Here is a 23,245-nt window from a genome sequence, read left to right on the forward strand (position 1 = left end):
TCCTCACGCTAAAAAGGGTGGGGGTCCCATGGGGACAATTAATTAGGGTGATGCGCCCAGCACAGTGGCGGGCGCATCTTGTTTTGTTTTACATTCTGGTTGGCGGTGCCGAAAGCAATGCTAAAAATACATGTTGTGCTGCTTTTTCAAGCACAACATGACAGGCCCCGCACGGAGCCTGTCACGTTTTGCTTTGAAAGGCAGGGGGGTACCATAGCATAGGTAGGTACCCTCCATGGGGGCCCCCAAGCATACTCTGCAATGTCTGCATGCCTTTCCGTGGCGGACGGCAATGCCGCCAAACAAAGGCATTCCAAAATGCAGATTATATGGCTGGCGGTGTGTTCAGAGAGACACCACAGCCATATTGAGCCCTTTTCCGCCTGGTCGACATGTGGGAGTCTGACTCTTTTCTACAGGGATGGCGGGAGGTTTGCCCCTGCGGTGTCGGCGGTGAATACCACCGGCCCGGCGGGATCAATACGCCCGCCATCCTAATGGGGCCCTAAGTTTCAACAGTACAGTATACTTACAGTACACCCTTGCTGTGAGTGTATTGTCAAGTTCAACAATAGTTAAGGATTATGAATCTAAAACACCACCGCCTGCCACTGGTGCTGCCACTCCCCCTACCGCTCCGTCAGTATCTGCAGCAACTGCCGCATCCTCTCCCTCCGCATCGCCTTCGCTGGTCCCGGCAATGGTGGTCGGTAGTGCGCCTAGAAAACATTACACATTTATTAGGCACCATATACACCTCCCCCTATTGATCAGTGGCAAGGTTGAAAAATGAGTTAATCCCAACATACATCACTAGTACAAATCAGGTAGCAGTAGAGTAGACACTAATAGCTATATATGGTCTTTGCTTTGTTAGCCCGAGCCATGCAACCATTTTACCTTTGTGTCTTTTATTTTTGCACATGTGACGTTACCTTGCAGCTTTTTGTATAAGGCACCTTTGAGCCCACATGACCTGCCTCACCCTGCTACTGTCTAGGCGCTGCGTACAAGCGGTCAACAAAAACATTAACAAGCCACTTTTTTATGAAGTACTGGTGTACTGTTAGTCCATATTGCTTATCCATAAATGCTACACTTTTTGGCACGGCTGAGAAATGCTTGCAAGTTGCAATATACTAACGCGCACCATTTCATTTTTTGCATTACAGACGGAAGATTCCCTTCTACGAACCAGAGCTTTGCAGAGCTTCTGAATGATGCAACAACTACCCGAACTAGGTTCTTCTAAGGTGAGGGGTTCCTTCACTCACATCTTCATTTATAAATTTATATAAACTAAATTCCTAGGTGATGGTGGTGCTGCCTTCCACCACTGTTCAGTTATCATGATTTAATTCCCAATTGTAAGTAAGTGTAACAATGTTTATTGTTTTAATGTTATTGATTTTCCGGTTGGTGCTGCATTTTATAATAAATAGAACAATGTACAGAGCTTCTCAATTCAAAATAAACATTTTGAACTTACATAGACTTGGTGGTATTTGGTGTGGACTAACTTACACGAGTGAGCAAATTAAAGTAAGGGTGTGCATGTGCATTGCTTCCACGACTGAGAGGTTGGGTGTGTTATGTTCTGGGTTGTCTACTTGTTGGGTATCTTGGGGGGAGGGTTCGGAGACCTAATAATTATGACAAGACAGTACTATAGTCGGGCAGGGGATTGTGGTGGGTTCTGAATTTCTGATTGAGGTGTGTGAGGAAGGTCCAACCTACCATCACCAACATCCTATTTTCTTGTGCAAAGGTCTGTATGTGCAAGATCCCTACAACAGTAGTAGTATGTCCTATAGGCTATCATATCAAAATAGTAATAAATCTGGTTGGGCATTTGTTGCTGTGAATTTCCAAAGCCTCAAGATTAACAAAGACTGAAGATCAATAAGACTAGAAGTAGTACAAGAGGACAACCCAATGGACTGGACTCAATGGCTAGAGCTACTGGTGAATCTGAGTTTTATTACAACCTTTCACATAAAGAGTGGCACTGGCCAACTGGGCAAGCTTGGCTACTACAGTACAGACAGACTGAAAGTAGTAGTAGTACTGAGAGTCATCATAGCAGAGGCAGGGATAACAAGATTTTTGAAACCATACAGATCAAAGGATAATTGTTGGTAAAAAAATAGCATTTGGAAACTGAAACAATAGTTCATGAAAAATATGGTGCAGTAAAAGTTATGGAATAAGAAATATTATTAAAAACAAGAAGACCTACTGGTGCCAGCAGAGGAGCCCTCATTGGTGTCCTCCTGGTGGTGCTGTTCGGACTGTTGTCCCGCCGACTCCCCACTCCCTGTCTGTCTGCCCCTGGGTGCTGATGAACAGGAAAGATATAAGAAAGAGACAAACATTGATGGATGGTGTCAAACAAATACAATATTTTTCAACAACGGTCAAAAAACACTTATGTAAACAACAATTGCAATAACTAAATTGACCGATCTCATCTGGTCAACAAGTAGTATCGGGGGATTCGCAGATCGACTACTTAAGTTACTATTTATCAACAGTAATCCAGTCTTCCATTCTGATTCCAGAATACTAAGTTACAACTAAGCCTAAGTACGACGTACCACCCGACCTAGCCCACCTATTCCAGGCATGCCAATAGTACATTAACCCCTTGTGTGCCACGCCCTTTCCCCGCCCTGTGCCGTGCGTTGCATTAGCGGGCGGGGTTCATGACGAGCTGGATTCGTCATGGGCACAGCGCAACCGCAGCCTATGACGAGTCCAGCTCGTCATGGGCACAGAAGGGGTTAAGTATGCATTTCCACATCTTTTTTTCCTCAACAATGCATATGGTCAAATTGAGGACACATGACTACATTTTTTGTATACACCAAATTTTGGGTTGATTGATGCTGATGTTCCGTTAGTGCTAAGCCAATTACCACCACTCATTGAACAAACTAAAAAAGGTTCTAATAAAGACTGCCGTAGTCTAGCAGCACATCACGTAACTGAGGGGGCATCACGCATACCACTAACAAATTAGAAACTCATACAAAGTACCTAAACCTAAGTATCAATCCGCCCCTATGTCTTAGTGACAGGACAAAGTAAGGAGTGGACTAGAGTCACTGTAGCATTACATAACTTAATTTCTCTAAAATAAACTCTTACAGAATCACGCTAAGCGAGCGCAAACGCAAAGTTGCAAACAAGTAAGATTACTAGCTCAGAAGAGCACCTGTGTCATAATCACAGAAGACTTTTAAACGTAATTAACCTGGAATGTAAGCAGCAACATTCTAGCTGGTTGGAAGAAAAAAATTATATTCACAGTATATAACACAGAGCAGAAGAACAGGCACAAAGTAGTAATAATTAAATAGTTACTCACCAAGCACCAGGACCTCCACTCCTAGCAGGTCCAGCAGGTCCTGCTCACGGTCCAGGATGTCGGACCACCGGTGCGTCAGCTGCGCCTGGGTGCGCCGGACCCCAGAGAAGCGCGACACTGCCCGGCGCACCTTCCCCCACCGCTGCCGACGCTCCCGGAGGTCATACACGGACCCAGGCCTGCCACCTGCTGCCAGGGTTGAGGGGAGGTGGCGCTGCACAAAGAAAATGAGTGCAGCCAACTCCACCTCCCCAAATAAGGCCCGTGCTGCACCCCTTTTGGGCGCCACCTTCCGCAAGGAAGGCGGTCGCGGCTCTGGCTGCGACGGTGACCAGCCCTACCCTTAGACATGGTTCTGGGACGGGGCGGGAAAGGAAAGGTAATAAAATTAAAGAAGTAAAGGAAATAAATAGCAGGCAATAGAAAGAGAGAAAAAGTAGCTAAAAAACAAAAAAAAGTAGACAAAAACAAAAAATATAGAAGCAGGAAAATAGTTAGAGAAATAACAAAAAAGAAAGATAAAAAAAAAGTGGCTTTAAACAAAGGATTGAAAAGATGTAGGGAGGATTCAAAATCCGGCCCCAGAACCATGCAATAGAGTGAAAAACAAGATGGCCGCGCCCATTGCGACCACGTGCGCAAGTTCACGCGATATTTTCTCTCCGAGCATGCAAAAAGCAACGCGATCAAGGAAAAGCGGTCGCGAACAGGAAATATCTACAGCGAACAGGTGCGAACATGCATTGCGCGACCCGGAACAGGAAGTAAGCATCGTGAGAGGGCGGGACAAGTGAAAACAAGATGGCCACGCCCGTGAGCAACCGCATGTGTAAGTTGGCGACCCGCGATCACGCAAAAAATACCGCAAACAGGCGGGAAAAAAACTTCTGCGTCTTCGCGATATTTCCGGCGTGTTTGCGGAGATTTTTAGCATTTTCGCGATAGTTTGCGAAAGTTAATTTCGCAACTTCCACCCACCCCTAATCCTGAGTCACAATAACTGAGGGTGTTTATCACACCCATGGGGGCTTACAAGTTCAAACACATGCCGTTTTGACTTGTGTCAGTGGCTGCAGTTTTCCAGATAAATATGACTGATATGCTCTAGGGTATCCCCTGGGTGCTTTGTTACCAGGATGATGTACTGATATTTGAGGAGAATGGAGTAGAACATGACCAAAGGCTCAAACAAGTTCTGATGAGGTTCCAGGGGAAGGGACTTACAGTAAAAGGGAAAAGTGCAGAATAGGTTGCTCGGAAATAGAGTTTCTGGGACATGGAGTGACGGCAGATGGCATAATACCCAAAACAGAGCTGCAGGACACTATACTAAACCGCCACAAAAAAAGGAAGTCAAATGCTTTATGGGAATGATTGCGTTTTACAGTAAATTTGTTCAGAATTTTCCTTGGTGAACATACCAGATTTGATGTCTGTTGAAGAATGGAGTAGTATTTGAATGAAGTGAGGAGTGTCAGAAAGAGTTTGAGGATACCAAGCCAGCTTTAGCTGGAACTCCAAACCTGAAGGCATTCTTACCAGGCAGGAGAACAGTAATAACAACAGATGCTAGCTCCAAAGGCCTAGGAGCTGTCATGACTCAAGAGGGTGAGAAGGAGGAGTATACAATACTGTATGCGTCTTGATTCTTGCATCAGGCAGAGATTAACTACTCAGATGGAGAAGGAGACTCTAGCTGCACATTAGGGCCAGGACCACGTTTAGAAATGTTGTTTGGTGAACCAATTTTGATTTTGAGACCAACCATAAGCCTCTCATTGAAGTCTTCAAAAATACAGGACTAGACTCAATCCCAAGTAGGATTAGGAGGTGGGCAGTAAATCTACAGGAGTATACGTTCGGGGTAGAGTACGTCCAGGGGTGAGAAACTATGCTGCAGATTGCCTCTCACACCTTGTCGAGTACCCACAGAAGGAGGAAAACGATACTAGCGAACAGGAGGATGATGTTTTGAGCTTACAAAATGAGAAAGTCTTCACTATAGCCCAAGGGACAATAAAAGAAGCACACACAGTCGAAGAAAGAATTGAATGCTGACCCACTCTTGCAGAGTGTATGTGAAAGAATGCAGGGGGGATGGTCAGTCCAGGTCAAACTAGAAGAGCCGCTCAAACCATTCTGGATGGCTAGAGATGAACTGTCCATTGTGGATGAGTGTCTTTTCCGTGGCACAAAGCTAATTCCATCCGGAACCTTAAAGGACATTCTGATCATCTTGGCCCACAAGGGACATCTTGGTATTACCAAGACTAAATAGAGGCTATGTTTGGATTTTTGGTGGCCAAACATGCATTTGGACATAGAGAGGAAGGTACAGGAGTGTATACTGTTTTCCTATATGATGAAATACTCAAGTTGCATACACCAATCATGCACTGTAGACCACCACCAGAGGGCCAGAGGATGGACATAGCCTTAGACTTAATTGGCCTGTTAACAAGGAATAACCAACCACCGTATATCTTAGTGCTGGTAGACTTGTACTCCCATTGGCCTGACTTGAAGTTTATCTCAGAGATCACCACAAAGTCGGTCATAGAGTTCCTACTGGAAGTGTTCTTCAGGGAGGGGTTGCCCAGCACCATACCGACTGACAACCAGGTTCAATTCTGCTCTCAGGAAATGAAGGAGTTTTTACAGTGCAATGTAATAAAACACAAGTTCTGTGATCTGTATCACCTGGAGGACAATGGGATGGTAGAAAGACTGAACAAAGCCATCAAGGAGAGCATCCAGTTAGCTGGAGTCAGTGGGTTGTGCTTGAGGGAGGAAGTGATCAAGCACCTGAAAGCATATAGGTTAATCCCACTCCAAATTACCAACCTGACACCTTTTGAACTAATGTAAGCTAGGAATCCCAACTCTAGGCTGGTACGTGGGTGGATCAAGTGGCACAAAGGGTGGTCAGATCTCTCTCAGAACACTCCTTTAGGTGAAAGGAAACAGAGTGTCATGGCTGAAAGAAAGGCAAGGTATGACAGAACACATGCAGTCAAAGAGATACGTTTCACTGGGGTGATTTTGTCAAAGTCAAAGCTCCCACGGGCAGAGCGAAATGGTCCAAATTTACAGGACCTATGAGAATTGTAAAATTATTCAGGAATGCAGTTAAAAATGCGAGATTGGAGAATTTGAAACTTAGGGAGGGTGGTGAGGTACTCTGCCCCCTTCACAAATCTTACCACACCTGGAGGGGTTGAGAGTGAGACCTCTGGAATAGAGAGTGCACTCACTGCAGCTGACGATGAGAAAGCCAAAGTCCAGACCAGGTCAAGGGAAGAAAAATATGTTATCCAAGTTTTCTCAAACATTATGTTGTGAAGTAAATTGTTGTATCATACCAATTTACCACAGTTTCACATGATTTCATGTTCTTTTAGTCTATCCCTTTTACCTAAAATGGCTCTTTCTCCCTTGTTCTAACCCCAGTGTTCCTGAGTCTTTTTCCCTCGTGTGAACTTATTGTTTGCATAGAAGGGGGATATATACGGTACCCTCAGAGTGAGGGGAGGTGAGTCTCTCTAGTTCACATCTTTTCTCTCCTCCCCACAACAGAACGATCTGTCCTTCCACCTTCTGATGCGGTTAGAATATTGGTGTGCACCAGGGTTCTCTGTGAGGCTCCTGCATGAGTCTGAGGAGGACACTGGAGGTGACAGCTGTGGCTGAGACGTTTGCTACCATTTCTGTTTAATAAAGCTGCTTCTTCCTCCTACCTTCATCTCCTGTGGTCTACCAGCTTGTTGTTACAGTGTATGTGAGCGCTGTTGCTACAGATTCCAAAAGGGAGCTGCGCATTAGAGTATTGTCAACAAAAGCACTATTACCTCAAAGAACATTGCCGGGTGCGGCAGAGCACGTGTCATCAAAAGCTCTCAGAGAACATTGCTGTAACCGCGGAGTAGAGTGCGTGTCATGAAAGTGCTCATGGAACACTGCCAGGAAGAATGCAAGAGAGAGCTGAAACATTGAAAAGAGTTCCTGTTATTGAAAGCACAACACTGCTGTGATAAGTGAGGACACATGTTATTGTAAGCACTCCTTCTACTGTGTGAAACCCCAAATACCAAAGAGAATATTGCTGTGAGTAGTGCAGGCAAACACTGCCGCTATAAAGTTAAATAAGAGGGATAGCTGCGAGGTCCAACTCACTGTGCAGGTTTTTTAAAGGAGGCCTGATCGTAGCAGGTTCCAGACGGCTGCATAATACTCTCTTCACCGATTTGCCAATACAGAAACTGCCCCACGGGATAAAAGTGACTAGCTATAAGGTAAATCTCATTAGTTGACTTTCTCATATCTCATTGGCTGACATACTCATCTCTTTGCTGGTTAGAGGAACAATCCAAGGGGTGTTCATAGGATAGGATAGGATCATCACTTATAAAGCGCGAACGAATGCCGAGGCGTCTTGGCGCTGGTCCATAGAAAGAGATCGCTCCACCTAACCCCTAATCGTATCAAACAGCCGTGTTTTTATCAGTTTTCTGAAAGCTTGGTGATTCTGCGTAAGTTTAACAAAGCCAGGGAGCTCATTCCACAGGCAAGCCGCCTGAAAGGAAAAAGCTCTACCACCCCATCTGGCTTTTCTGACACGATTCAGTTGCAGTAAGCTTTGCGTAGATGATCTCAGTGTCCGCCCCGGGAGATATGGGCTGAAGAGCTTCTGGACTTCCAGAGCTCCCCCTCCGAAGACCGCCTTATGAACTAGGCATAATGCCTTGAACTCTATGCGCTGCTGAACTGGAAGCCAATGAAGCGCTTCAATTCCCTTGGCAACAGACTGGTCCCTGGGAACATCCAACAGGAGTCTAGCTGCCGCATTCTGCAGGATCTGCAGTCTTTTGAGCAAGGTCTTATTCAGTCCAAGCAGTACTGCGTTACAATAGTCCATTTTGGACAGCACTAAAGCTACAACCACATTCCTACGAAGATCTGGATTAATAAACGGGAAAATCTTCCGCAGTATCCTGATTAAGTAAAAACAGGAGGAGGCAAGGTTGTTGACCTGTGCGGAGAAATTGAGTTGGTTATCGAATATCACTCCCAGATTTCTGACCTTAAGCACAGGACAGGGACATTCACCTGCCTCCGCCGGCCACCAGGAGCTATTCCATACCGGACTTCCTGAACCAAATTCCATTATCTCCGTTTTCTCTGTGTTGATCTTAAGGAAGTTTTCTCGCATCCATCTCATGATTGCAGACATACAGCTATGAAACTTGTTAGCCGTGTCATTTGATTCTTCACCAGCCGAGACTATAAGCTGTGAATCATCAGCGTAGGAGATCACAGTAAAACCCTGAGCCTTAATAAGCTTGGCCAGGGGGGCTACATAAATGTTGAAGAGCGTTGGGGACAGAGAGGAGCCTTGTGGCACACCACATGGTAACTGGAACGGGTCTGACCGCAAGCCGTCCCATAACAGACTGTTATCTCTGCCATCCAAGAAAGAGGCTAGCAGTGCCAATGCCCTACCCTGGACCCCACACTCCTGAAGCCTTCGAAGCAGCACCTTGTGATTAACGGTGTCGAAGGCCGCCGAGAGGTCCAACATCACCAATACTGCTCGACCTCCGCGGTCAGCTATCGCCCGTACATTTTCTGCTGCGATCAGCAATGCTGACTCCGTGGAGTGCTGGGCACGGAAACCGTGCTGAGATGAATCGAGCAGATCATGGGCTACCAAGTGTGCTGTAAGGGCACGATTTAGTTCTTTCTCCAGAATCTTCGCCCCCAAGGGCAGGGCAGAGATTGGACGATAGTTTTTCAGAACGAGAGGGTCTAATGTTGTTTTTTTTAATAAAGGTTTAATTATTGCCCTCTTCCAACAAGACGGATAGCGCCCAGATTGCATTGCAATGTTGATTACCTGGGACAGTTCCTCCGCAATCAAGTCTGCAGCCAAATGGACCACGGATGGGGGGCAAGGATCCAGAGGTGAACCTGAGTTTGTTGAGAGGATCAACCTCTTAGTTTCCTCCACAGTAATTGCGGCAAACTCACTGAGTTCTATGTCGTTCCTCATGCCCAGATCCGGCCCTACCTTACCCGTTCCGGGGCTGTGTCCCAGGCTGCTGAACTCATTATAAATGACCTGGACCTTCTCTTGGAAATATGCTGCCAACTTTTGACACATTTCTTGGTCCGGTCGATAGTTGCTGGGCTGGGTTCATAGGCCTTACATCTGTTGGGGTTAGAGGAAAGACCCTAAGGGAAGCATTTTGAATCTGCATTTGCCCGAATCAGAGAAACAAGGGTTTTGCAGGGACATTACATCCTCTTGGGGGCTCATTAAAAAAAAACAGCTTTCAAAGGATAAAGGCTATCCATGGGTGCCATTTTGGTACCCCGGTCCGGTTTGCTGCAGTTCGGACTGAACCCTGGTGTCTCATCGGGCACCAGAAAAATTGGGTGTCCAGTCAGACGTCGGTCATTCATTGGATCTTCTTATAGTTCATTCTGTAGAGTAGCCCATAAAGCCTCAAGTGTACAGAATGCAGAATGTAATGCCTCCTTCATTTTTTTTAATGTTACCAGTGGAAACCGTATTGAAATTGATCTAATGGCAAAAAGTATCGTCAAATTATGCTAGAGAGTGTGGGGCGACACTGAGTGTGGAAAGAAAGACCTCATTTCGTTCTTCATTCTCTGGTTCCGGAGGAGCACAAAGTCTTTTCACATCTTGCAGAGTTAAACGAAGAGGAGGCAGAGGGATTGAATGAGTTTGATGTGTGCATAAGAAAATTGGGCAAACATTACCTTCCAAAGGTCAGCACAATATTAGAGCGATATCACTTTGGTAAGAGGGTACAGAATGCTCACGAGTTGGTAGAGAACTATATCACACATTTGCAGAAGCTAGTAGTATTATACAAATTTTAAGGGAGTGTGGATGAGCAAATCAGGGACCAATTAATGTTGAGGTTCAGCATAGAGAGTGTAAGGGATGAGCTATGGCAAAACAATGACCCCAAACTAAGGGCAAAATGTATCAAAATAGAGTTTTGTGATTCTCAAATTGCGATTTTCAGCTAATCGCAATTTGAGAATCGCAAAATGCAATGTATGTGGGATTTGCTAATAATTTTGCGAATCCCACATATTCCTTATTTGCGAATCGCAAATTGAGATTCGCAAATAGGGAATACCTTCCCATTCATTCCTATTGGCTTGGAGGCCCATAGGAATGAATTGGAAGGCATTCTCAATTTGCAATTATCAATTAGAGAATCACAAATTGAGAATGCAATTTCAAGGGTGCCAGGGTGTCAAAAGGACACCCTGTTGCACCCCTGAAATGTGCATTTATGCACATGTGGCACACATATGTGCGCCACATGGCACTTTCAAAAATGCAAAATAGTGCATTTTTAAGTGAAATCGCAATTTACCACCAACTTGTAGTTGGTGGTAATTTGCCATTCCTTAAGGCCAAATCGCACTTTTTTTGTGCTTCTTACATTGCATTTAAGGAATCTCAATTTGTGATTCCTTAAATGCAATCACAAAATAGGGAATCGCAAAATGTGCGATTCCTTATTTTCCATGGGTTTTTTTGTGTGATACATTGCGCACTGCTAACTTGCGATCGCAAACGCTGAAATTTTGCGAATTTCAGCGTTTGCGATCGCAAATTGGCTTCATACATATGGCCCTAAATGAGATACTTCTAATAGCGAAAATTTGAGTGCATTGCTTAGCATGTGTGGATGTAATTAAGAAAAAGAGACACAAAGAGCATGGACACACTGGAGGGGAACCGGTGCACAGTGTAGTTAAGGCTAAAAGTGAGGGCACACAAAAGAAGAAGTTCACAGGAAAGTGCTTCAGATGTGATGTGGTGGATCATATGGCCAACAACAAAAAAGGCCCTGCTTGGGGCTGGGTGTGTAAGTCATATGGGGTTAGTGGCCACTATACAAAGTACTGCAAGTCAAAAAACAAAAGCAAGAGAGTGAAGGAACTGTGAGTTGCGGGTGAAAGTACAGACAAGTGTCATTATGATGCATTGCAGGTGGGGGGAATTGTCATTCATGTGTGAGAACAAGGAAAAGGGTGTGGGCCAGAGGAAGTAGCACAAGTAAATGGTTATAATGTGAACATTTTGTTCGACTCAGGAGCAAAAATAACTTTGGTTCCCAAGGATTTTTATAATGTGAACCTGGCTGGTAGAGTGAGATCAATCAAGCCAGACATTAGGCAATTAGCTTTTGGGGGAGGTCAACCCATAAAATTTGGGGGCTACTTTATCGGTGAACTCAAACATAAAGGACTGATTACAGCAGGAAACGTTTATGTGTCCTGCAGAAGGGACTGCATAATCAGTGGGTCCCAGTAGTCTGAGTTGCCAGTGTTGCTGGACCCCAATAGTTCACCTCCTTTTCTTTTAAGGATGAAGGAAGTTACAGGGTAGAGGGATACACAGAAGAATGGTGAGGGTTCAGACCTATGCACAATGGGGTGGACACATGATGGTTCTCAGTGGGTTCTGAGCTGTTGCTGGCAAAAATAATTCCTGGAAGTATTCTGTGATCAGTTGGGATGTCTTACCAAATATACTCAAGAAATTAATTTGAAGAAGAATGCATTACCAGTTACCAATAAGATGCAGGAAGTTCCCCTTACTATGAGACAACCTATGAAGGATGAGTTAGAAAGGTTAAAAAAGGAAGGAATAATTGAGGAGGTGGAGGTATCAGGATTGGTGGCTCCGGTAGTATTAGGCTTTGGGTGGACCTAAAAGGATTGAACAGGGAGGTAGTGGTGAATTCATATCCTTTACTTAATATCATGGACCTGCTCACACAGCTGGAAGGGGCAGAAGTGTTTTCCACATTAGATCTTCATTCAGCATACCACCAGATTGTGTTGGCGGAACAGTCCAGAGACCTAACAGCCTTCACCACAGCCTTCGGGTTTTTAGGTTTTCCAGAATGCCCTTCGGTTGATCACTGCTGCCTCTGCATTCCAGGGGGCAATGGAGATTGTTTTGGAAGGACTGGTAGGGATAAAAGTCTAGCAAGATGATGTTCTTGTCTATGGTAGTACACAGGAAGAACATGACTTTCTTTTGAAATAATGTTTAGAGCGGTTTAAGCTCCAGGGCCTCACGCTGAAAGAGAGTAACTGCAAATTTAAATGCAAGGAAATTGTGTATCAATGACATAAATTGACAGGATGGGGTTAATTTTCTAATGAATAATTTTTGGCCAATATCAAGACACTTGCTATCCCTAAGAATAAGACATAGTCAAATTCCTGGGTATGGAGGAATATTATCATAAGTTAATTCTTCATTTCGCGGCAAGAGCCTACAACATGAGAAAATTATTTAAGCGGACTATGAGATATGAATAGTCAACATAGTGCGATGAGGAGTTTAAAAACTTCAAGGAGGCATTGTCAAAAGTGCCTCGTTAGGAAGTTTCAGAACACAAGATAAGTCTGTGTTGATTACAGATGCAAGTACCAAGAGTCTGCGTTTGGTCTTTAAACAAGAAGGGAGTGAAGAAGTCACCATTATGTTTGTGTCAAGAAGCATGAGGGGCCCTGAGCATTGCTGATAAGTGATTGAAAGGGAGGCCCCATATATATTTTGACCCATTATGAAATTGAAGTATTTCTTATGGGGTACGGATTTTACTGTGAGGACAGGTCATAAAAATCTTACAGAAACATTTGGAAAAAAAGGTATTGATGCGATCTCAAGCAGGACCTGTAAATGGGTTATTTCGATTCAAAACTTTAATTGCAAGGTTGAGTGTATTCCCTGGGTGGAAAATCATGTAGCCAATTGTTTGTCTAGGTTGGTGGATACGAATACAACAGAGTCAGAAGAATTATTGGAACAACATCAAAAGGAAGTGAATGAGTTTAAGGTGTATGAATTCACAGAGGGCGCATTGAGCGAGAAGAAGCTGAAAGTTCAGGTGACAATGGAGGGAGAATTAATACAGGTGAGCAATCTCATAAAGAAAGGGTGGGGTGAACGCAAGAGATTTACTCCATCACATGCCTGGGGTATTGGGAGGAGAAAAGTGAGTTTAAGGTGCATCATGGATTGGTGTATAGAGGCTCAAAACTGATTCCGCCAGGTAGGCTGAGAAGTAGGGTGAAGGAACTAGCACACCAAGGACATTTGTGCAATAGCAAAGCGAAAGAGTGAATAAGGTTACACTTTTGGTGGCCAAACCTAGACACCCAGTTTGAATGTGTAATTAGAGAGTGTCCAGACTGCAAGAACAGTGTCAAAGTCTGCAAGACAAAGACGCAGCTCATGACAGTAAGGGAGCAACAGGAGATACCATGTGAACAGGTAGCCTTGCATATGTTGGGGCCAGTTACCAACAAAGCTGGTCAATTCTGGTACTAATGGATTTATATTCCAGATGGCCTGAGATTAATATTACCCAGGGTGTAGAGACAAAAAGTATGTGGAGAAGTTTCTCAAGGATATATTCGTCAGGGAAGGTATCCTGGATTCAATTTTGAAAGATAATAGGGGACACTTCATTTCATGGGAAATGGAAGACTTTCTAATCAGCGCAAGCAGTTTGCTATCTACCTCAAGGAAGCCATATAGATAGCCAAATATGAAGCAAGAGACTGGAGGGAGGAAATCCAAACAAAAATTAAAATACACCATCTTGCACCACAAACGGTCACAGGGAGACTCCCATTTGAACTGCTTATAGGTAGGGAACCCAACTCACTGATGTATCTCGTTTGTATCAATCACATTAAAGAAGAGTCCAGGAGGAGGGTAGATGATTGGAGAGCACAACCGCAGCAAAGGCTGCTCCAAAGAAAGGAGCGGATTCATGTCATGCATTCTGTAGGGTGGATGGAAGTATCAGAGGGGGATTAGGTCAGAGTGAAGCTGCCTCCAGGGTTAATCAAATCCTCGAAATTTGGGGTTCCTCAAAAGGTGATGAAGCTGCTCAAAAATGCTGCTAAACTGGATGATAATCGTATTTGGCGTGGTAGTAGTCCGGAAGATGTGTTGGGAAAACAAGAAGGAGAGAAGGATGAGGATTCACAAAGAAGGGACTGCACATTAACCGGAGGTGGTCCGCAACACAGCAGCAGGAGAGTAAGACTGACTCAACATTTAAAAGACTATGTAACATGTTAATAATTACATGCTGTTATTGAAGCATTTTGTTAATGCAAATCATAAGGTGCTTGTTTCCATTAACAGTAATATCAATCTCCCATTATGTCATCCAGGCCTTTTTCTTCTTTGTACCGATGTCTCCATTATCATATTCATCACTGTTAAAAATCCATGGACTTTGTACATTTGGATCGCATGTAGTATTGTAACTTTCCCTGTTATTGTTCCCTGGCCTATGAACGCCTCCTGCTCAAAGTTAATACTGCTTATTGTATTTAAAAAGGGAAAGGTGTGTAGTATCTAGGCCATGGAAGGATGCAGGGTGGAATGTGGACCGTGGGGTCCAGGAGGTTCTAGGAAGTGGCGGTTGAGCGTGAGCGAGGAGCCTGGTAGGACACAAAGCAGCTGGGAGGCTGAAGTGTTCATTTATCTTGAACCTGAAATAAATATATGTGAACACCATCAGTATTTTAGAAGACTTTTTCACACAATTGCTCTATGAAGCAAACATCAGCTGATATATGGTTCCTCAAGGCCTGCTTTTCCTGTGTTGCGATAGTTGTGTTTTAAATACCGTCTGCCACAGAACTGAATTAAAAAAGGTTCTGTATGGACAGAAGGCCCTTAGAGCCGTCGGCGGATATTTTGTTCCATCACCAATCAGGCCTGAAAGGCTTATGTATAGACTGCAAGAGCTGTGCTATGATTGACATATCTGCATCTCTCACTTACAAAACAGAAAAAAAGAACAGGTACGTTTTGAATGTGCTGTGAATTATATTATACTTTTTTTAGGTGTTTTGTTTGAGCTAGTTTTGTATGCGAGGACAGAACACTGGTGATCTACATTTAATTTTGTAATTCCGTGTTCTTGTGTTGCATCTCAGATAATGTATTCAGCCGCCAGAAACAGCGCTGAATCTGAGCAGTTAAAAAAGTACACTATCACAAACCAGGATGCATGATGAATGTGCTGGTAATACTCGCCTCTTTAACACACGTTTTCTCATATTTTGAATGTCAGAGGTGGAAATTAATCCATGCTTTCCTCCTCCCTCTGTTGCTCTCATTTCATTTTTATACCGAGATACATTTCCCTATCAAAGACTTCCAAATCTTCCCTAACCCTAACATTCATATTTGTTTCAATATTTAGTTGCCATAGAAAGAAGCAAATATGAAAATGTGTTGTCACACAAAAAACTGCCCATGCCCCAGAGGCATGCCTACCGCCCCCTCTTTATGCCCCATTGCAAAGGATTTTACTAAGCACAGTGCTTTACCTCACTAATTGTGCTTTCAACATTTCCATTAAGGGAACATAAGGTGGAGCGCTTGAAAAATTTTACACAGGCTTTTTGCAGGTTTCCCTCACGTTTTTCCCTCATTTGGACCACTAGCTGCTGGTATTTCAACTCTGAGAGTGCACTAAGGCCTGTTAACCAGACATCAGTGCCAGTGTTCCATCCCCTTGCAAAATGTATGTTGAACTGGCTAAACCTAATTGGCAGAGAGTGACTTACTTGAAAGTCCCTAGTATATGGTACTCAGGGCATGTAAGACAGACTGACCACCCAGGGTTGAAGCATTGATTATGCCACCCTGTATGAGGCGAAGTACAACATGGCTTTAATTATTTTTAAGAAAGAGGCGAGGCGAGCCCCAGGGGATAGGGTCCCCGGGGCCAATAGTGGCCTAGGAAAGGGGCGTCACGTGGCCCCCCTTCCCAATAAATATTTTTGATAAATATTTTTTTGTAAAAAGAGGCCATGCCCTGGTGGATGAGGTCCCCGGGGCCAAAAGTGGCCTAGGGAAGGGGGACCATGTGGCCCCCTTCCCGTTATAAAAAATAGAATAATAAAAAAGTGTCAGACCCAGGGAGATGGGGTCCCCAGGGCCCCAAACATACTAAAAGAAGGAGGGCCAAACAGCCCCCTTCTAAAAATAGAAATGTCTGTATCAGTCTGTCAGTTGGTGTGTAAGTGGTTGCATGGATTGGTGTGTAGTTATAGACATGAGTGTCTATATGGGTTAATGATTGGTTGCCTGAGTAAATGTATGGGTGCCTGAGTGTCTGTGTGGGTGGGTGGTCGGTGTGTGACTGTGCATAGATGTGTGACTGGGTGATTCACTGGGTGTATGGGTTCAGGAGTACATCTTGTTGGTATGTATGGGTGAGTGAGTATGTGTATGATTGTGTTTGTGAGCGAATTGATATCTCAGTGGTATATGTGTGAGTAACTACATATGTAAAAGGCAGTATATGTGAGTGTTGGAGCATATAAGTGACTAAATGTGAGAGGGGTGATTGTGAGAATGTCTGTATGGATGAGTGTGTGCTTGTGTCAGTGATTGTATAAAAGAATAATTATGTGTTAGTATCTGTATGAATAAGTGAGGTGGTGTCTCTATAGCTGTATAGGTGAGTAAATGGCAGCGTGATTGAGCATTTTGGTGACTGACTAGGTACCTGAGAAATTCTATGGGTGAGTGGTGTTTGTAAGTGTCTGTACGGGTGTATGAGTGCATATATCAGGGGCTGTATTCATGAGTGACTGTGTGTATGAGTGACTGTATGGGTGAGTGAGTAGATGTGTGTGCAGACCTATGAATCAGTGAGTAGGTATATACTAACTGGTATTGGTGTGTTTATGGTTTCGAGATTGGTAGTCTGTACTTAGAATAGGTGTAAGAAAGTCATTAGGGCGTGAGGAGGTGCATCAGTTATTAAGTGGATGATGTCATCAGTGATGTCATTTGAGGTGTCATCAGTGATGTCACTGATCATGTCATGAATGATGTAATATGTGACGTTATCTGCAGTGCATTGCCAGGGCATGAGTTATAGTTAGCTCAACTAACTATAACTGCCGACATTTCTCTGATTTTGTATGAGTGAAATGTCCAACTAACTATAACATCCCTGAAACCTGTGTTTTTTTCAGGGAATATATATATATATATCTATATATATAGTAGTGCAGTTTTCTCCCCCCAAAAACATATATTCTTTTTTTTGGGAAGATATAAAACATTACATGATTTTTAAATTTAAAAACAAGAAGTATAATAGAGTTCCAAAATATTTAAAAATATAATCGAAAAAATATAGGTTTTATAAACATTAAAATATGAAATTAACATTTAAAAAAACTTCAAAATTCACAAAAAAAACCATAGGTTTTACAGACGTTATAGTTAGGAATTAGCATTTAAAAAACCTTAGTAATTCACTGAAAAAACCATAGGTTTCAGGGACGTTATGGTTAGTTGAACATTTGACTCATATAAAACCAGTTAAATTCGCCTGTTATAGTTAGTTGAGCTAACTATAACTCGCGCGCCCGGCAATGCACTGCTGATGATGTCACATATTACATCACTCAAGACAGGGTCAGTCTTGATCAATATTTATGCTCTGTAAATTAGCCTCCTGCCCAACGTCTACCAAAGGGATCCATGAGGTGTACACTCTTCTGCAATCAACACTCCAACTGAATTGTGAGCACTGCTGCCCATAGTGTTTGCTCACACAACAATGACAGCAGGTAAGCAGAGCGGCCTGGGTGCGCAGGGCCTCCAATTGAGCATGCTGCGGCGAGAGGGGTGGGGTGCTTCAGCCAAGCTGCGCAGGTCCGAACAAATGATATTGCCATGTGTTATGATGTGATCTTTGACCTTATTCAGTCACATCTCTGACTTATTTTAAATATCTGCTGGACTGTACTGTAGGCCTGAGCCAGCGGGCAGCGCTGCCCTACAGACAACTCTTCAGCGCGGTGCTGCAGGAGGGATGGGATGCATCAGTCAGACTGCGCACGTGTGAATAAGCGATATTGCCATGTGTTATGATGGGTTCTTTGACCTCATTCCGTCACATCTCTGTCTCATTTTAAAGACCTGCTATACCATAAGGTAGGCCTGAGCCTACGGGCAGCGCTGCCCTACAGATACCTGTTGAGGGTGGTTCTGCGGGTGGGGTGAGGTGCATCACCCTGAGTGTTCACGTGCGAAAAAACGATGTTGCCGTGGGTAATGATGTGATCTCTGACCTCATTCAGTCACATCGGTCTAATTTTAAGGACCTCCTGGACCGTACTGTAGGCCTGAGCCAGCGGGCAGCGCTGCCCTACAGACAAGTGGCGTTGGCTTTTAGGACACTGTAGTGAGCTCCTTACTAAGTGTACATGCACACAGGCTCCTGCCACTGCATTACACGCGCACATTATGCTTCTAGCATGCGCTCTGTTCCTTTGTATGTGAACATTGGCATAACATATTATTATTTAACCTTGTTTATTCTCGTGCATTCCAACTCCTCTTTGAACCACGATTGCACAGTTGCATGCACGCGATTCTCCTGTAGCTAATAATGTAGGACTATATTATCAAACAACGGCGATAACATTATCCCCACTTTAGCGACAGGAAACTGCTGCTAAAGCGACGATAAGGGGTTGATAATATGCCCTTGTAAATTCCCATAGAAGGCCAGGTTCACACCAGAACCTGGACTTCTAAGGGAACTCACAAGGGCAAATTATCAACCCCTTATCGCCGCTTTTGCAGCAGTTTCCTGCCGCTAAAGCGGCGATAATGTTATTGCCCTTCCTTTATAATATGGCCCATAATCTCTGGCCTCATCTATTTAATTTTAAGGACTTGCTGAACCACACTCTTTCTCGCAGACCCCAGCGTCCTAGACAAACGGGTGATGGAGGGTAAACACTAAGGGCTGGGTGCAATAGGCCGACGCTCTGTCTCCTCCTCCCTCTCTTCTTTTGACTCTCCCTCCCCTTCTCCCTTCCACCCACTCCCCCTCCCCTCCATTCTCACTATGGTCCTTTCATTCGGACTACCTTTCCTTACCTCTTCCACATAGCACACATACTTATGTTTTATTTTTGTCTTGCAGGATTCCTACGCTGCTTCCCCTGGAGTCCAGCCCACGTTTTTTTAAATTATACTGTTTGTGAGTGAATTGATGTCTCAGTGGTATATGTGTGAGTAAATACATATCTAAAAGGCAGTATATGTGAGTGTTGGAGCATATAAGTGACTAAATGTGAGAGGGGTGATTGTGAGAGTGTCTGTATGGATGAGTGTGTGCTTGTGTCAGTGATTGTATAAAAGAATAATTATGTGTTAGTATCTGTATGAATAAGTGAGGTGGTGTCTCTATAACTGTATAGGTGAGTAAATGGCAGTGTGATTGAGCATTTGGGTGGCTGACTAGGTACCTGAGAAATTTTATGGGTGAGTGGTGTTTGTAAGTGTCTGTACGGGTGTATGAGTGCATATATCAGGGGCTGTATTCATGAGTGACTGCGTGTATGAGTGACTGTATGGGTGAGTGAGTAGATGTGTGTGCAGACCTATGAATCAGTGAGTAGATATATACTAACTGGTATTGGTGTGTTTATGGTTTCAAGATTGGTAGTCTGTACTTAGAATAGGTGTATGAAAGTCATTAGTGCGTGAGGAGGTGCATCAGTTATTAAGTGGATGATGTCATCAGTGATGTCATTTGAGGTGTCATCAGTGATGTCACTGACGATGTCATGAATGATGTAATATGTGACGTTATCTGCAGTGCATTGCCAGGGCATGAGTTATAGTTAGCTCAACTAAATATAACTGCTGAAATTTCTCTGATTTTGTATGAGTGAAATGTCCAAGTAACTATAACATCCCTGAAACCTGTGTTTTTTTCAGGGAATATATATATATATATATATATATATATATCGTTTCCAATAAGTCGTTGCGATATCCCCGCTCTCCTTCCTATCGACGCCGGTGCAAGCCACAGTCGCAACTCCGCTTATTACGTCTTTGCACGGATGAAATCTGAGAGTTCCCAGAAAATAATCTGTGATGGGACCTGTGATGGGATTATGTCTATATAGTTTCATAGATTAATTGTTTATCACTAGCTAGGTTTAGCAGAGTGATATACTGTCCTATATTTTCAGTTATATTCTTCTTTTTCATTTTTTACTTTTCACTGGGTGTATTCATTAGCATAGATAAGTTTTGGATCAACACGGTTTTCACCACGAACAGTTGCTGACCCTCGCCCCCGAATATCCCTCTCTTCTTGAAAATGATGTATATTATGTAGTGGTAGGAGAGATTTATTGCTGTTATAAACTGCTGAACTGTTTATTTAATTTGCAATTATAACATATTTTATCAGAAAATAATGACCTGATGATGTTTAGGCAATGGCCTGTTATGAGATGAAATGAATGCTCGGTGTTGCCAAATGAATAGAAGTTCGGGTACATTACCCGGGGACGATTTGATTTATTATAATTGTACTATAAATAGAGTGGAACAATTACATGTCGCAATGTGGGTACATTACCCCAGCACTCTTAGGACCTCTTCCTGTTATTTAACAAGGATATGAAATAGGATTTGCCGTTGTATCCAGGAGATATTGCAATTTGGCATTGATAGGTGGAAATGTGACTCTTATTTCTTGTCTTTTCTTTTTCCATTGGGGTTTATAAATAATCGTATATTCTTGTAATTATCAATATTATTGGTTGGCCTACAAGCAATATTAACGATGTGACTGAATTCGAACAAATGGCACTTTCCTATTGGAAATATGAATAGAGTGGAGCATTCACATGTCGCAATGTGGGTACATTACCCCTGCACTCTTAGTACTCTTTTGTTATTTAACATGAATTATCCATGAGATATTGCACATTGGCATTCATAGGTGGAAATGTGATTTTCATTTCTTTTCCTTTGATTTTTGATTTTTGATTGGGCTTTGTAAACAATCGTATTTTATGATTATTAACATTATTGACTGACCTATAAGCAATACTAATGATGTTACAAAATTTAAACAAAGGAAATTTTCGCGGCGATAGTATTTCTTCACTGTCTATCAATCATGACCTGTATTTCTAGGGGAAGTGGGGCACAGGTCACTAACTTGACAAAGGCTTCGCCGAAACGCGTAGTTCTGTTCGTTTCAAACAATAAAAAATGTATTGTTCTGTCCTGGGTGTGCCGCTGGATTATTTTCTGGGAACTCTCAGATTTCATCCGTGCAAAGATATATATATATATATATATATATATATATATGAAGGACATTATTTTTCATGACATTTGGCAAGTGAAAAACGCTATTCAGCATAACCAAATTACTTTACCTTGTCATACCATGAAGTTGGACACTGGTGCATGATGGGGCCTGTAGTTGTTCGCAAGGCCATGTGACCACTGGGACTGAATGACACTCACCTGTGAGCAAGGCGGTAAACGCTGAAACGCGTAAGGTATAAGAGTGGTTTTTCATGCTGTCATGCAGACAAATAAAAGTCAAGCTTGAACAGAAGTCGGAGTGGGGCTCTACTTTTTGGTACTATTGGCAACAACAGGATTCTCCGTTCCTGTTTTTCAAGAGCCCGCCCTGCAGGGTTGGGGGCCCCCGGTAAAGCGGAGCTTTCCTGGAACATTAAATTGAGGGCGCATGACCCGCTTTACGAGCGTACCTGCCATCGGATTTCCAAGGCCATTGGGTTAACACGAGTGGGAAAGGGAGACGAGCAAGAAGATTTCTCTCTTTTGCAAAATCGCATTGGAAGCAAGTATCAAGATGAGATGTCTTTCTCGCAACACCGCAATTCAAGCAAGTATTGCAGCATGCCAGCAGCAACATGCACTTTGCTAATGAAATTAATTTAAACATGCACCCTAAATGAAAACGCTATTTGAGCATAATGAAGGACATTATTTTTCATGACATTTGGCAAGTGAAAAACGCTATTCAGCATAACCAAATTACTTTACCTTGTCATACCATGAAGTTGGATACTGGTGCATGATGGGGCCTGTAGTTGTTCGCAAGGCCATGTGACCACTGGGACTGAATGACACTCACCTGTGGGCAAGGCGGTAAACGCTGAAACGCGTAAAGTATAAGAGTGGTTTTTCATGCTGTCATGCAGACAAATAAAAGTCAAGCTTGAACAGAAGTCGGAGTGGGGCTCTACTTTTTGGTACTATTGGCAACAACAGGATTCTCCGTTCCTGTTTTTCAAGAGCCCGCCCTGCAGGGTTGGGGGCCCCCGGTAAAGCGGAGCTTTCCTGGAACATTAAATTGAGGGGGCATGACCCGCTTTACGAGCGTACCTGCCATCGGATTTCCAAGGCCATTGGGTTAACGCGAGTGAGAAAGGGAGCCGAGAAAGAAGATTTCTCTCTTTTGCAAAATCGCATTGGAAGCAAGTATCGAGATGAGATGTCTTTCTCGCAACACCGCAATTCAAGCAAGTATTGCAGCATGCCAGCAGCAATATGCACTTTGCTAATGAAATTAATTTAAACATGCACCCTAAATGAAAACGCTATTTGAGCATAATGAAGGACATTATTTTTCATGACATTTGGCAAGTGAAAAACGCTATTCAGCATAACCAAATTACTTTACCTTGTCATACCATGAAGTTGGATACTGGTGCATGATGGGGCCTGCAGTTGTTCGCAAGGCCATGTGACCACTGGGACTGAATGACACTCACCTGTGAGCAAGGCGGTAAACGCTGAAACGCGTAAGGTATAAGAGTGGTTTTTCATGCTGTCATGCAGACAAATAAAAGTCAAGCTTGAACAGAAGTCGGAGTGGGGCTCTACTTTTTGGTACTATTGGCAACAACAGGATTCTCCGTTCCTGTTTTTCAAGAGCCCGCCCTGCAGGGTTGGGG

The sequence above is a fragment of the Triturus cristatus genome, chromosome 3_1 (assembly GCF_964204655.1).
Source record: "Triturus cristatus chromosome 3_1, aTriCri1.1, whole genome shotgun sequence".
NCBI lineage: Eukaryota > Metazoa > Chordata > Amphibia > Caudata > Salamandridae > Triturus > Triturus cristatus.